Source organism: Mobula hypostoma, chromosome 16 (genome assembly GCF_963921235.1).
Source record: "Mobula hypostoma chromosome 16, sMobHyp1.1, whole genome shotgun sequence".
NCBI lineage: Eukaryota > Metazoa > Chordata > Chondrichthyes > Myliobatiformes > Myliobatidae > Mobula > Mobula hypostoma.
The window spans coordinates 69573856-69591559 of NC_086112.1; the positions used below are offsets into that span (position 1 = coordinate 69573856).

The 17704-nt window shown below is 40.5% G+C and overlaps 1 protein-coding gene across 1 annotated transcript in view; it reads right to left on the bottom strand.

Moving 5' to 3' along the window:
• The window catches only part of LOC134357477 (neuromedin-K receptor-like), an 84332-nt gene that overhangs the window by 64913 nt on the left and 1715 nt on the right, over nucleotides 1-17704 (bottom strand). The window lies entirely within an intron of this gene.

Consider the following 17704-nt stretch of genomic DNA (forward strand, 5'->3'; position numbering starts at 1 on the left):
CATCCTTTCCAGTTTAACGACATCCTTCCTGCATCTGTGACCGCAATACTCCAAGTGTAACTATATCCCTGACCAATGAAGGCAAGTATACCAACCACTTTCTTCACCACCCCCCGTCTAACTGTGTCGCCACTTTCAGAGGACTGTGTCTCTGCTCTATAACACTCCACAGGGCCCTGCTATTTACTATCTCAATCATGACAAATTAACTGACAAAAATGCAATGGTTTACTCCTATCCATATTAAATTCCATCTGCTACTCCTTGTCCCACTTTCCCAGTTGAATCTAGACCCTTTGCCATCTTAGATAATCTTGTCACTGTCCCCTATACCACTATAATTTTGGTGTCATCTGCAAACTTATTAACCATGCCAATCCATTCTCATCCAAATAGTTAATACATGTGACAAACAAAAGTGAAGCCTGCACTGGTCCCTGTAGCGCACAAGTGGTCACAGGACTCCAATCTGAATAACCACCCTCTACTAATACTCTCTGCCTCCCTCCACCAAGCCTCCGTTTCTTGTATCCAATTGACCTGCTCACCTTGAACCTCAGGTGATCTAACCTTCCCGATTAGCCTCTTGTTCAGGACCTTATCAAAGGCCTTGCTGAAATCCAAATAGATGATGTCTCCCACCCTGTCTATTTTGATCCTCTTGGTCACCCCTTCAAAGTCTTGTTCAAATTTGTCAGACACCATTTATGACTCATAAAGCCATGCTGACTTCCCAGTCAATCCTTGCATTTCCAAATACAGGTGGTGTTGTGTATTCAATATTTTAATAATATTTGAGTGATCTCGTACATATTGGTTGATTAAACATTCTTGTTCATTTAAATAATTAATTCTGGGTTGTGTGTAATGTTACATTAATTGCCTATGTCATCACACTACCAATTGATAAGTGTGCTCATTGTTTAAAGTAAAGATGAAGCCAGACCCGCATTTTCAGACTCCAGTGTATCTCTGTATTAGTTTAATGTTTTGAAGTTACAAAACATAACTTTGGCAATGAGGACAGGATTTTTAAAACAAACCGTTTGAATACAGCGAGACATTCTAACTAACAAAAACAGCCTAGCACAGCCGAGCATGTGGAGAGACAGACTTCAGAAGGGAAGACACGATCAAATTTTTTAAAGCCTTAAAATGGAAGAATTCAGGATTCATAAAAAAATCAGAAATGCCTGGCTACTTTGGAAAGGTTGATGAGTTTGATTACACAATGAGTAATTGGCTCATGTATACTGAGCTTTTGGAACAGTATTTTGAAACAAGTGAAATAGCCAATGGGAAGCGAGTACCAATTTTTCTAAATTCATTGGGCTTAAAGGCATACAGTTTGCTTTGAAGTTTAACTGCTCCAACCAAACCATTAGAAATTAGCTTTGCTGCTATTGTACTGTAATATAGGAACACTTAGAACCAAAGCCAGTGTTGATTACAGAATGCTTTAGGTTCCATAAGTGGAATCGAAAAGAAGCGAAGTCCATTTCAGCATACATGGTTAAATTGAAGAGACATTCTGAGCAGTGTCAGTTCAGTAATGGTCTTAATGATACACTGAGAGATTGTTTAGTTTGTGGAATGTTACACAAAAACATTAAAAAATGGCTCCTAATTGAAGCACAACTTACGTTTCCAAGAGAAGTGGAAATCACTGTTTCAATGGAAATTGCAGATAGAGATGCAATTGAGTTGCAGTCTGGAATGAAAGTGACTATAAGCAGAAACTAGCCTGGCCAAACAAATTGTGTAACTATTGTGGCAGAGGCTCACATACACCAAATAAATGCAGATTTAAGGGCAAAACTTGCAGAAAATGCACCAAAGTGGGACACATACAAAGAGCATGTTGGGCAGACAAAAATAAATGGACTACGCAAGGAAGAAAAATTGCTAAAAAGTCAAGTTACAGTTTCAAAAAGAGCGCTAATCCGTGTACTGTTGATGAAAAATCAGATAATGATGAGAGTGACACAGTACTGTGTAGCCTTAAGATCTACAGTGTGAAAATTAGCAAGAACAAGCAATATGGCTTACAGCAGAGAGAACCACAAATTAATTAAAATTGAATTGGATACAGTTTCAGCTGTTTCAGTCATTCCACAAAATTAGCTTGAACAGCATTTCAAAGATACCAGTCTGAAGCCTGCAGATATCCAACATACTAAAGAAAAGGTAACTCCTGTGGGATCGTGCCAGTGAAATACAACATCCAACATGCCGCACTGAGTTTGAATGAGATAAAAAGAAGGACCAGCATTGTTGGGGAGTGATCGGCTGAGACAACTACAACTTGATTGGAGATCCATATACCATTTGCATGCCACATTCCCTGCAATGAAGCCAACTGAAAGTGAACTACGAAAGGTACTGGATGAGGTCACAACTGTCTCCATGCCAAACACCATGAGCCATTGCCCAACAGAGAGCAAATATTGTTAGTACCAGCCTCTGTGCCTCTGGTTGGAAAGCATGTTAGACCAAGGAAGGACCATATTGCTCAGAGGAAGCGTGAAAGTGATGAAAGCAGTGGTCCAGCTACAACAGTATTTGTCGGCAACATACCTGAGATAGCTTTGGATATGTTAATCAGGCAGTTACTTGCGAAATGTGGCTCAGGAAAGTTGCAAGTATTTGGCTTTTGTGAGTATAAAGAACGAGAATCTATTCTGCATGCATTAAGATTATTGCATGAACTTCAAGTGGGAGACAAGAAGCTGCTTGTAATAGTAAATTTAAAGACCAAAGACCAGCTGGATGAATGGAAGACCAAAAAGAAAAGAGTCAATAGAGATACGAAAACAGTACTTCTCAGAGGATGTTGTGGATGAGAAAACAGAAAGAAGAGGTTAGATCATAAGGGGAGCAATAGAAAGAATAATAATAAAAGAATACTCCAGTGAACTAAATGCACCTTTCCAAGATCAAGATGTACAAACTAGAAGAAGAAGAAGGAGGGAAGAGATGGAGGGAAAGAATGTAAATGATAAACAGAAAAGTGTGAAAGTGAAGAAATGTGAGAAAGAAAAAGAAAAGGATCGAAGTAGACTCAGAGAGAGAAAAGGAGAAGAAAGCTGGTGACCGCTGTCAGAACCGCTGCTTACAGTCGCAGAGTCAACTCCTACAACCATAGCCACAAGTCTCACCTGCCAAGCAGAGTGAACCTCCATGTCAGGAAAGACATTATCCCCCAAGAGTAAGAAATCCTCCACAGTGATTTAATGGGACAATTAAAAAAATTACTATGCAGTAGATGTCTGTATATAGTAATTGTACAATATAATATGTATAGAGTTCAAATCCATTCTACATTAACTTGGAGTTTATAGCTAAGCAGGGAGGAGTGTTGTGTATTTAATATTTCAATAATATTTGAGTAATATTATGTGTGTGTATATATATATATATACACACACACACACACATATATAGACATTCTTGTGCACATAAATAATTAGTTACAGGCTGTATGTAAAAATACTTTAATTGCATCTGTCACCAATCTACCATGTGATACGTGCATGACTCGCCATGCTGAAAGTAAAGGTGAAGCCAGACATGCAGTGTTGGACTCCTATGTTTCATTGAATTAATGTTTTGAAGTTACAAAATATAAAAGGTAGACCCTGTCTCTCAGAATCCCCTCCAGTAAGTTTCCCATCGCTGATGATGGGCTCACTGGCTTATAGTTCCCTGGCTTGTCCTTGCAGTACTTCTGAGATAAAGACACAACATAAACCACCCTCCAGTTTCCCAGTACTTCATTTGTGGCTAAAGATGATACACATATCTTCAACAGGGATCCAGCAATTTCTTCCCCATCATCTCACAATGTTTTGGGATGCACTTGGTCAGGCCCTGGGGATTTATCCACCTTTGTGCACTTCAACATTGCCAGAACCACCTCTTTTGTAATGTGGATATATTTCAACATCACTGTAGCCTTGTCTGAATTCTATGACCTTCTCTACTGATATACAATTAAGATCTTCTATGATTTCACCCACAGGTCACAATGATCTTTGAGAGATTCTATTTTCTTTCTATTTTACCCTTTTGCCTTTGTATGCTTATATGATTTCCTTTTACCTTATCTGTCAAAGCTATCCCAGGTCCTCTTTTCCCATCCTGATTTCCTGCTTCACTGCGCTCCTACATCCTTTATACTAGAGTCACAGAGAATTACAGCAGAGGCCTTTCAGCCAATCCAGTCCATACCAAAATATTATTTTGCCTAGTCCTATCATTCTGCACCTGGCCCATATCCCTCCATACCCCTCCCATTCATAAACTTATCCAACTTTACAAACGAACCTCATTATCATGTGGCACAGAGAGTAGCCCAGAATTCATTGGCCTGAAGCAATGCTTTTAGCCTTCTCCTTAAATCCTTACATACACTTTGCAGCGCCTCCTCCCTTTTGCAACCTATTTTGTTGGTACCAATGTGTCGAATGACCGATGATACTCCCCACTTTCAGAATGATCTGTAACCATTCAAAGACATCCTTGAGTATACCATTGTGAAGCCTCATTTGTGGCCACAGAATCTCCTGAAACCAAGGCTATCAAAACTCCCATCACTACAACTATCACATTGACTAAGGCTAGAACTTAATCTCTATGACTAAGGCTAGAAGTAAAGTTTGAGAAGTTAGAGGTATAACAAGTGTTGGCAGGAGAGTAGTTCAGGCAGTGTAGGCTGCTCCTGTGAGATGTGGGATGTCAGGGTAATTAACAGTCTCCCTGATGACTACATCTGCAGGAAGTGCAGCTGCTGCTGACAAATCACGGAACTGGAGGTGGAGCTAGAGGCACTCAAGACCAACTGGGAGGCTAATAACTTCATAGAAGAGACTTTTACTGAGGTGGTCATACCAAGATCGCAGTCTTCAGATGGTAATGGGTGTCCACCAGGAGAAGTAACAGGAGTAAGAAGTTAATTCTCTTTAGGAACAAGTTTTACCCTTTGAACATTGCTGAGGGATGACCTATCAGGGCACAGCAGCAGCAGCCAGGCCCATGGCATTGTGACCAGTTCTGATGCTCAGCAGGAAGGGTAAAATCAGGCACAGCAATAGTAGTAGGAAATAGAGTGTTGGGGGATGGACTGCAGATCTATAGCTGTAAAAGAGAAGCCGGGATGGTGTGTTCCCTCCCAAGTTCTAGGGTGCAGGATGTCTCAGAGTGGCTGTAGCAGATCTTAAAAGGAGGGTGAGTAACGAAAGGTCCTGGTGCACATTGGCATGAATGACATAGGTAAAAAATAGGGAAGAGGTCCTGAACAGTGAGTACAAAGGCGTTACAGAGGAAGCTGAAGAGTAGGACCTCCAAGGTAGTAATCACTGTCAGTCAAGGCATGAATATGATGAGAGTACAGATAATTAAGTGGTGTAGAGAGGATGTTTTCAGATTTCTGGATCATTGGGATGTTTTCTGGGGAGGTACGACCCGTAGAAAAAGGACAGTTTACAGCTGAATCCAAGGGGAACCAACATCCTTGCGGGAGGATTTGCTCGAGCTGTTGAGGAGGGTTTAAGCTAAGTTGGTGGGGGATGAGAACTGGGCAGTCGGTATACAAGATGGTGCAGTGTGTAGTGAGGCTGTGAGGAAGGTTAGGCAGGTGATAGGGCAGAACTGAGTAGCAGTGTAACATGGGGCCAAAGTTGTAAAAGGTGATGAATACAGTAATGTAGATGTTATATTTGAATGAATGCAGTGTAGAGGTAGATGATCTTGTAGCGCAGTTAGAGAATGTGGTTCATCACAAAGAGGATGTTGAAAGAAGATCATTGTTGGGAATTTAACATCCAAGGATACATCTTGCATGAAAGGGACGGTAGGCAGTGGGGGTGGGGTGGCTCTGATGGTAAAAACTGAAAATCTGGGATCAGAGATAAAGAATCCTTGTGAGTAGAGTCATGAAACTGCAAGGGTAAAAAGAACCTGATGGAAGTTATATACAGGATCCCAAACAGTAGCCAGGATATGGGATACTGTATAAATTCCAATAAGAAATAGAAAAGGCATGCAATGTGGGCAATGTTACGATACCCATGGGGGATTTCAATATACAGGTAGATTTGGAAAATCAGTTTGATGCCAGATCCCAAAAAAGGGAATTTGTAGAATGCCTATTAGATGACTTTTTAGAGCAGCTTGCAGCTGAGCCCATTAGAGGAAAGTTAATTATGGATTTGGTTTTGTGTAATGAACCAGATTTGATCAGGGAGTTTAAGGTAAAGGATCCTTTAGGAGACAGACATCATAATATGATAGAAATCACCCTGCAGTTCGAGAGGGAGAAGATAAAAATGATGTTTCCTATAGTGGGTGAGTCTAGGACCAATGGGCACAGCACCAGAGTAGAGGGATGTCCACTTAGAACAGAAATAAAAAGGGATTTCTTTAGCCAGAAGGTAGTGAATCTGTGGAATTCTTTGCCATGGATGGCTGTGGAGACCAAGTCACTGAGCATTTTTAAAGCAGAGGTTGATAGGTTCTTGATTAGTTAGAGTGTCAATGGTCACGGGGAGAAGGCAGGAGAATAGGGTAGAGAGGGTTAATAGATCAGCCATGATGGAATGGCAGAGCAAACTCGATGGGCCAAGTGGCCTAATTCTGCCCCTTTGTCTTATGGTCAATTATCCTGGTTGCCACACTCCCCGTTGTGCAGCAAAGCTAGTTACTGAGCCATAGGCCTGGCTGCCGATTTCCTCTGAAAGGTCCTCTCCTTCAGCAATTCCCAGATGATATACTGTACTTATTATTGAGGAAAGTGGCCACAGGGCAATTCTGCACTCCCGGCCCACCCTCGCTACCTTTCTTGGTGGTCACCCAACTACCTGCTGCCTGCACATTAGGTGTGGCCACCTTAATTCATGCCACTCAGTGTAGCTTGACACACGGCCCACAAGTATAGTTAGCTGGGACACTGGAAGTCTCTCTGATCTCCTACATCCTGCAGAGTTTGCCCTCTCTGCCTTTAATCACCAAGACTGCAGAGGGCAGTAAAAGACCTTAGCTTGCCACTGTTTAGCCTTCTTGCCAAAGATTTTGAAGACAAATCTTCAGCACTTACAACCAGGACACAGCATTTCCAGCCCTCGAAAGCCACTCTTACGGCAGACACTCCAGAGTTAGTAATACTGCAATGCCACCAATGTGCTTAATGAAGGCAATTTGGAAAATAAAGGGTGCATTCTATTTCAGGTAGCATACACGATGCTAGTTCTCTAGAGCCTAATTCAGTTCCTTGTAAGAATAGTATTTTTTTAAAAACTGTAAAGGAATTTGAGATTTTAATTCTCAAAATTAAAATCCAGGTTCTAATTCCACATTTGCCAAGAAGGAAAAGATTTAAAATCAATGTATTATGTATGAAATTGTTGGTTAGTAATAAAACAATTGATGGGTAAAGCCTGTTTAAACATTACCATAAATAAGACTTGGGATAGAGTAATGGGTAACAATTTGAACACAGTAGGTTTGTCAGTGAAAAAGTTCATTTTTAAAGAATCCTCAGCCTCTCTACCAAAATGTAAGAACTGTTGAAGTATAATAAGGGGCCATGTAATGTGAGTATATCAAATGACTGAGGTTGAACACCAACTCCAAATTACCCAAGTAAATGACATTGCTTACAAAGGAACATGAAAACTGCTAAAACTGTGGTAACAATGATGGCCCTGTAATCCATTGAGATCAATGAAGTTCATTACATTTAAGTTATTGCACCGGGTCCAAATGGCTTTATTCCTGATTACGTAAATATAATGGAATTTTCCCATACAGCCAGTTTGAAAAATTGGTTCAATTCAAACAAAGAAGGATCCCAACTCTTAAACTGTAATAAAATGGCCCATGTATCTCAAAATGGAAGATCCTATCAGTATATTGGCAATTGGTCTATTGCTACAGAATCTCTCTTGGATTTACAAAGGTCATGATCTCAAGACAAAGGCAATTTTCATCAAACTTAGACAAAACGGTTTAATTTAAGACACACAAAATGCTGGAGGAACTCAGCAGGTCAGGCAGCATCAATGGAAATGAATAAACAGCTGCTGTTTTGGCCCAAGATCCTTCTTCAGGAATGAAATGGAAGGCAGAAGATGCCAGAATTAAAAGATGGGGAGAGGGGAGGGAGGCTAGCTAGAAGTTGAAAGGTGAACTTTGCTCTTCACCCTGCCTATTCCTGTCATAACTTTGTATACTTTAGTCAGAAAGCCACATTCACCAGCTTCCACTGATCTAAGGTAAATATATCAATTTCTCCAGTCTCTTCTCATAATTGAAATGGTGTCCCTGGCAATATCCTGGTCAATTCTTTCTACAGCTTCCGTTGTGCAATCACATCCTTCCTATAGTGTAGTAACCAGAACGGTGTACAACAGTCCAGCTGTAGGTGAATCAAACATTTACACATTGCAAATTGCCTCCATTCTCTTATATACTCTGCCTCTCCTACTGAAGACAAATAGTGTATGTCGTCTTCATCAAATTTTCCACCTATGCTGCTTCATTCAGGAGCTACTGATTTGTACACTATTGTAACTTTACTCTGCAATTCTCTCTAGACTCCTGCCATATATGATAACCTTTGGCAGGCCATAACCTTGTTAGACCTGCAAAAATATATGACTTCGTACTTTTCCAAATTAAATTCCATCTGCCATTGGCCCACCCAATTTATTAAATGATCAATATCATTCTGTGATGCAAGATTATCCTCGTCATAACCAACAAACCTACTAACATTTGTGTCATTTGCAAATGTATTAATTATACCTCATATATTCATATCTAAATTATTACCATATACAACAAGTGCCCCAGCACTAATGCTTATGGTACACTACAGTTCACAACCACTGTCTGTCTTCTATTATCAACACAAATCTGGATCCAATTTGCCAATTTGCCTTAAATTGGAAAGCCAAAGGGATACTATCTACCTTTCTCTCTCCTGATAGTCACTCAATTACCCATGTCCCGTACATAGGCATAACTACCTCTTTGTATGTCCAGGAAATCAATCCGTCAGCCTCTGCAATGATCCAGAGTTCATCCAACTCCAACTCCAACTCCAGTTCCCTAACAGTCTGTAAGAAGCTCCAGCTGGATGCACTTCCTGCAGGTGTGGTTGTCAGAAATACTGGAGGTCTTACCACATCCCAGAAGAGGAGTATTCCACTATCCTGACTGTCATTCCCACTGCTCTTACTGTGCAATAAGAATAAAAAGAAAGAAACCTAGAATAAGAATAAAAAGAAAGGCAGCATCAATGGAAATGAATAAACAGTTGCTGTTATGGGCCAAGACTCTTCTTCAGGAATGAAATAGAAGGCAGAATTAAAAATAAAATTAAAATGGAAGGCAGAAATAAGAATAAAAAGAAAGAAAGAAGCCTCTCCTCACCAAAGCCTCTGCTGCAGACTTACACTAGCCCACTGCAACAATGACCTCTTGACTTAAACCTAACTACTCACTTTTGGCTCCTGCCAAGTACCTAATAAGCCAAATCATCTAAAGCTCTGCCAAAATTCCCAACACATGCTGCTCGCTTTTTAAAACTCCGTCTTAATCACCACATGTAACAACTCGCTTAACATCAAGCATCATCAAAAATCCTGACAGGTCCCACTCCCACTCACTTTAAATCTCATACTTACCCACCACAAGCAACGGCTCACCTGATCTCAAGCTCTGCTGAAGGTCGTCGGCGGAACTCATCAATTTCATCATCTTTGCCACCACCTTCCACCCTAATCTCAGATTTACCTGTACCAGCTTTGATCTCTCCCTCAACCCCTTACTGCTTTCCACAGTGACCACTCCTTTCATGGCTTCATTTCTCCTCATATCTCTTTCCCACTTCTACCCATCCACTGGCACTTTCTTCTGCAACCATAGGAGGTACCTCTTCACCTCCATCCAGGGACTAAACAGCCCTTCAAGGTGAAGCAGAGATTTAACAGCATCTGTCCCAAATTAATCTATTGTAGATGCTCACGATGTGGTCTCTACATTGGTGAAACCAACCGTAAGACTAGATGTCTATTTTGTGGAGCACCTGCGCACTTTCCTCAGCAGCCAACTCACGATTCTAGTTAGATGTCATTTCAATTCTTCGGCCAACTTCTGCAATGACTTGTCTGTCCTCTGCCTTCCCCATTTCTATGGAGTAACCTAGTGAAACTTGGAACATCATCTCATATTCGAATTTCAGGTAACTCACACCTTTGGTGCTCTCCTTCCACACAAACTCATCTGATCATCTAATTTTCTTCTTTGCTTGTTCACTGCTCCCAGTTACCTCTCTCCCTAGCCAGTTTCCATCCAGCCATCATCCCTTTCCAATCTGATTTCATTACTAGCCTCTGCCCCACCTCTCACTCGTTTTCTATATAGAGGCAATCTCTCCTCAGTCCTGATGCAAGGTCTTGACATAAAATATTAACTTACACCTTTTGCTCCCACAGATGGTGTTTGACATGCTGAATTTTTTCAGTCTTCTGTATTTTTGTTCCAAATTCTAACACCTACATTCTCTCTGCCTTGTTATTAAATATCTCTACCATGGTCTCAGCAATTTTCTCCTTTGCTTCCCATAGCATCAGGGATCCTATTTGGCCTTGGAGACTTAGCACTTTTATTCCCGCTGAGACATCTGAATTCAAATGAAGTTGTCAACTTCAATTGAAAAAAAAAGTCATTAAAAAATCTTAAGTGCATAATTATTTGCATTGCTTAATGCCATTTAGTGTTTTGATGAATGTAAGGAGGAATGGGATTCAAGAGGACATTGCTTCATGGATTCAGAATTGGCTTGCCCACAGAAGGCAAAGAGTTGTTGTAGACGGGTCATATTCTGCATGGTGACCAGTGGTGTGCCTCAGGGATCCCTTCTCTTCATGATTTTATAAATGACCTGGATGAGGAAGTGGATGGATGGGTTAGTACATTTGCTGATGGCACAAAGATTAGGAGTGTTGTGGATAATGTGGGGGGCTGTCAGAGGTTACAGCAGGACATCGATAGGATGCAAACCTGGGCTGAGAAGTGGCAAATAGAGTTCAAACCAGATAAGTGTGAGGTGGTTCATCTTGGTAGGTCAAATATGATGGTAGAATATAATATTAATGGTAAGACTCTTGGCAGCGCGGATGATCAGAGGAATCTTGGGGTCTGAGTCCATAGGACACTCAAAGCTGCTACGCAGGTTGACTGTGTGATTAAGAAGGCATACGTGCATTGGCTTTCATCAACCGTGGCATTGAGTTTAGGAGCAGAGAGGTAATGTTGCAGCTATATCGGACCCTGGTCAGACCCCACTTGGAATACTGTGCTCAGTTCTGGTCGCCTCACTACAGGAAGGATGTGAAAGCCATAGAAAGGGTGCAGAGGAGACTTACAAGGATGTTGCCTGGATTGGGGGGCATGCCTTATGAGAATTGATTGAATGAACTCGGCCTTTTCTCCTTGGAGCGATGGAGGATAAGCGGTGATCTGATAGAGGTATTTAAAATGAAGAAAAGCATTGATCGTGTGGATAGTCAGAGGCTTTTACCCAAGGCTGAAATGGCTAGCATGAGAGGGCACAGTTTTAAGGTGCTTGAAAGTAGGTACAGAGGAGATGTCGGGGTAAGTTTTTTTACGCAGAGAGTGGTGAGTGCGTAGAATGGGCTGCTGGTGATGGTAGTGGAGGCAGATACATTAGGGTCTTTTAAGAGACTCCTGGATAGGTACATGAAGCTTAGAAAAATAGAGGGCAATGGGTAACCTTGGGCAATTTCTAAAGTAAGGACATTCGGCACAGCATTGTGGGCTGAAGGGCCTGAATTGTGCTGTGTGTTTCTTAGAATTTTAATTAAAACTATTTAAAATTGTTTATTCCTTTCCCCCTGTATGAACTTTGTCTGTACTTTGTGCTGTTTCGGTGAAGCAGCCAGCATCCACCCTGGACATTCCCTCTTCGTCTATTTCCCATCGGGAAGAAGATACAAAAGCCTGAAAGCATATAACATCAAACTCAAGAACAGCTTCTATCGGACTCCTGAGAGGACTTCTTATATGATAAGATAGACTCTTGACCTCACAATCCACCTCATTATGACCTTGCACTTTATTATTTACCTGCTCCGCACTTACTCTCTGGGTTTTCACTTCGTTCTGTATTGCTACACCTTATTCTACCTAGGTGCACTGTATAATGATTTGATCTGTATGAAGAGTATGCAAGACAATCTTTTCATTGTATCTTGGTATGTGTGACAATAATAAACCAATACTAATACCAATAAATGGTTAAATGGCCCTTGACATTCAAAGGCTGTCCAAAATCTAATATGGGGTTGACAGTTGTCATTTGACTGGTAATCATTATTCAGTGCTCACAGATGACACTGAGAACACTTGGTCATAAGGAGTGTGGTCACAGAGCAGCACAGGCAGACACTGATGAATAGGTAGGATCAAACCTTTCTACTAAACTGTATACTCACTCTAATGTAATATGATTGCCCTTTATCCTGAGATAGCCCAATATTTTATCATTCACTTCTGTCATCTTAATCTCCCTTCAATACCCTTTCTCTAAATATCTTGTGTGTTACTGTCCATATTTACCAAATATTGGGATTTCTGGAGCTATGTTCTTTTCTCTCGTTATCCATCAATTTTACTCCAGGATACTTGTCATCAAAATTGTAGGACTGCTCTAAACTATTTTGCGATTTTGTGTATTTTTCCTTATTATGGACAAAACCAACTTGTGGATGTCTCCATGCATAACCTGAAAATAACCTATACGTGCAATAAGTGGGTTATGAGGAATGGCTGGAGAGGCTCAACTTGCACCTTCTGGAATTCAGAAGAGTGAGAAGTCATTTGATGGAGACAAGACCCTGAGAATGCCACATCTCAGAACTTCCTTTCAGCCATGGGAAAACTACATCTCAAGAGCTTTCTTCCAAGTTGCTCAGCACACTAATGTGAATAAAAGTACTTTATATACACAGATTTAAATTTTGACAAGTCCACTGGGTACAGTAACTGCAGCTTCACAGTATTGTAATGAATGGAGCTAATAACAGCAAATTAGCATCCCTGCCTAGATGCAGCGATACAAAATCATGATCATAGGGTAAATGACAAGATGTTTCCTTATGTAGTGATCATCCATAAATCATGTTTAAAAACAAGGCATCGACCGCTATAAGCAAATGAGGCCATTTCTTTTTCTGTGAGGATGCTTGTAAATCTTTGGACTATTTTACCCCAAAGAATGGTGAAGTCAGAATTTTTGGACAAAGGGTTAGGGTTATGGTTGGGGTTAGGCAGATGGGAATGCAATGCAGAATTGAGCTTCTGGTCAGATCAGCCACAATGATCCTTTTAAATGGAAGAGCAAAGCAGACTCGAAGGATCAACTGGACTACACTCTCCTAATTCTATGAAATCAAGCATGTTTTTAACTGGGTCACTAAGTGAAAATTATGATTAACAAATCATTGCTCACAAAAGCTGCTAGAATATATTTTAATTACAATTCTCTCCATTAAGTGTTCCAAAGAATTATTAAATGTGAAAAATATCACTGCAGTTTCTATGTTAATGTAATGTACATTACATTATTATTTTGCGGATAATATATGAAATGTTAATTAAAATTTGCCCTTCATGATTTTAGTCTGTGAATTCTTCACTCACGTTGGTTACTTCGTTGATGATGGAACCAAGAACCTGATGTCCAATAGCAATCAAATGTTATAAATGGGAAAGTGAATGAACTTTGTTTTATAGCTGAAGAAATAAATCCAGGGCAATATCAAGGCAGTTGTTTTATGAAAGTAGGATATACATATCTCAGTAGAGAAATACAGCAGGGGATTAACAAGGACATCTGTTACCTTGCTGTGAGTTTGGAAGCTGCACTTCCAGCGCCTTCCTCCTCCAAACACTTGCAGTAATGATATACAGATCTATGTATGGCAAAGATTTAAATCTTGTACCTTGACAGTTTTGAAGCACCAACTAAGTGGAAGCTGTTTTGCAACCAGTTATTTATGCTAAAGAATATTGTAGTTTGATGATCCATTTCCTTCTCTGCTGCTCTCAGTTAATGAAGTGGTATCATTTGCTAAAGTAATTGTTTTATTATATTGCAACATTGCTTCCTGCTTGGGAATTTCCTCCTGAGAGTCTTGCACAGATGTTGCATATTTTATGTCTATTCATTAGACACAAAATAAAGAATGCAAATATTATAGCTAATACATTTACTTGGCTGTATAAAATTTTAAAGTTAAGTTGTATCAACTAGCTGACAGTTGTTACACACAATTGTTCATAAATTGAGAGATTTTTTGCAATTTTTTGATTTGAAGTTGTGTCACCATTCCTTTTCAATATCAGTTTGTTGATTGTCACTAACATTACAAAGTCCAGAACCTACTACTGCTTTGTTTACTTTAAGTAAAATTACAGTAAAAGATACAGACTTTGTTCAGTGCATGATATACCATGTACAGGCAGGAGACGATGTCAGATATTGTTGTCACTGCAAGTCTGTATTGCATAATTTAACAGCCCAACCAGCCAAGCTGATAGTTAAACACAAAGCAGAATACTTCGAGGCAGGGTGGAAGAAGAAATTACTTGAAACCAGAACTAATCATGAGACACAAGCAACCAATATAATTATGACACTCCACCCATGTTTACTGATTGTTATCACAGTAGCTGCAGACCATCGGATGGACACTGTGCTTCTAATTGCAGAACAGATTTCTTTGAACACAGGGAAGGAATTGCTGGATTCTGTTCAAACACTGTAATACTGAGGCTAACAATATAGCGAGAAGAGTCCCAGAGCACTACAACAGGTCCTTTGCCCCTCTTGGTCCACGTCAACTGTCTGTACCTATCTATACTAACTTGCCGTCTGCACTTATCTATACTAACTTACCATCTATACTAACTTACCATCTCTATCTATCTATACTAACTTACTGTTTCTACCTATCCATACTAACTTACCGTCTCTACATATCTATACTAACTTACTGTTTCTACCTATCCATACTAACTTACCATCTCTACCTATCTATACTAACTTACTGTCTGTACCTAACTTAGCCTGACATGTTCATCACCACTCCCCGTTGTAATGACTCTGATGCCATGCTCTATCCCATCATGTTTCAAGTCCTCTTCAAGATACTTCTTAAATGTTGCAGCAATACCTGCCTCAACTAATCTCTCACAAAGATGTCAACCATTTTTCTCAAATCCCCTTTTGATTACTATCACTACATTTGTTTGTATCGGACAACTCTAAAATCTATCCATCTTCCTCAGCCATAGAAGCTCCAGTTGTTGCAATATTCACAGCCTTTTGAGGCGGGAGAACATATTCTGCTGACGTTTTTGGGTGAAGAGTGTTTTTATTATTCTCTCCATGGTAGTTTAGTGTCGTCTAAGATTATTTTGCTGTTTTAGGTTTCCTCAAATTAACTTCCTTGGATCACTGTATTTACTTTGCTTTCCCTACCAATTTAATTTCACCCCTGTCAACTCATCACTTGCTAAATTGGTTTCGTCTTTAATTACTAAAATATTCTTTCTCAAGTTAAATGTAATGTTCCAGATGGATGATTTTATTGTCAGATGATGATGCTGATGACGTTACAAAGGGTTGTAATATATTTGGTGGATTTTCCCATGAGTGTATTCATCAAATTACTTACATTTGCTCTCTTTACATTTTCTCTTGGTTCTTTAAGATTGTTCTAGCCGGGGCTAGTAGGAATAAGCTCACACTAACTATTAAATGTTTTCAATGGCGTGCATCTCAAATGGTCTCTGACAACCAGCTCCAGCTCCTGGCCTTCACATGTGGCTTAGCTACTAAGCCCACTGGAACCATTTCTACTGACAGGAGAAGCGGCAAAGACACGTTACTGATGCCAAAAGACCAGACACTTCGAGCAGATGGGGCTCTTCAACCATGGTTGGCAGCTCATCTAGGAGAAGGAAATCTCTGATCTTAAACCTCCGCTGCCTTGCAACTATACCCACTCACGGGGAAGGCTTCGGGAGTAAACACTTTAGAAAAATTTGGAGCTGGAGTCCCTAAGACAGTCCTACGTTGACTCCTGCGACGCTGCTGGTGCCAAACTGTACTGGTCTCTGCTGGTCCTTTGGATTCATTAGCTGCCTGGAAATGGGAAGCCTGCTACATGGACAACAGCTTGCTCTCTATATCATACTGCCCTGGCTTGCATATCGCGTAGATTGCTGGAACGTTATATCCCGAGGCCCTCAAGACATACCTTTCCCCTTCAGCATTCGGTTCCTTCCACAACTCTCTGTCTCAGTCTGATATCCACACTAATTCCTACTTCTCTCAGCAATTCCTTATACAACAGCAGGAGATACAATGGCCTCCATTCATGGAATGAAAGCTCTCCTTATTCCTGTGCTCAAAGTATGAAAAAAAACAAACATAAATTGAGTGACCACTTTGCAGAACATTTCTGTTTGGTCTGAAAGGGTGGCTCTGAGCTTCCAGCTGCTTTTCATTTGAATTCGCCATCTTGCTCCCATTCTGATCTGCTTTTGATCTCTTACACCATTCTGACAAGGCATAAAATAAGTCTGGGGAACAGCACCTAATCTTCCATCGAGACATATGATAGTCCTTGGTGCTTAACAAGAACTTCAATATTAAATAACTAGCCTTTCCAGTTTATGGCAGAACTGGAGAGTTGTAATACAGTACAAGGTTATCAGCTTCGAAATTTTTGCTCACTCCACTATTCTTTCCTGTTTACATTTCAGATAAGATCATCATCCAGTTTCCAGAAACCTCTCCAGATCACGTTTCCATTATGTTTTTATCCCCTTTTCCAAATAATGCAGTTTAGTTGCAACACATACAAAATGCTGGAGGAACTCAGCATGTTGCCTTCTCTTTCTCTCTCCAACACACACACACACACACACACACAGACACACACACACACACAGACTCTCTCTCTCACTCGCACTTTCTCACTCTCTCACACACACACTCTCTTGTTCTCTTTCTCTCTCACTCTTTCTCACACACACACTCCCTCTCACACAGTCTCGCATGTACTCTCTCACACACATACACACTCTCAATCTCTCTCACACACTCTCACTCACTCTCTCACACTCTGTCACTCTTTCTCACTCACACACACTCTGTCACTCTCTATCTCATTCTCTCTCTCTCTCTCTATTCTGCCTGTCTTTACATCCCCTAAATGTAGTGATTATGTTTGATGCCACCATTTCCTCTGGCAGTGAATCCAGATATCAACCACTCTCTGTACAAAAATCTTACTCCTCAATCCTTCTAAATCTCCTTCCTCTTTCTCTTAAAACTACTGCCACTTGTTTTTGATACCCACACTGGAGTAGAGGTGTGCGGGGTGTGTGTGTGTGTGTGTGTGGGGGGGGGGGGGGGGGGAGATTCTAATTATTGATTCTATCCACGCCTCTTGTAATTTTATATACCAAATGTCTATCAGGTTGCCCTTCAGCCCCGATCCTTCAGTGAAAACATACCTCTCCTTTCCCCATAACTAAAATCATTCAATCTAAGGAATATCCCGGTGACTCTGCCTTGCAATCTCTCCAATGCAATATCCTTTCTCTA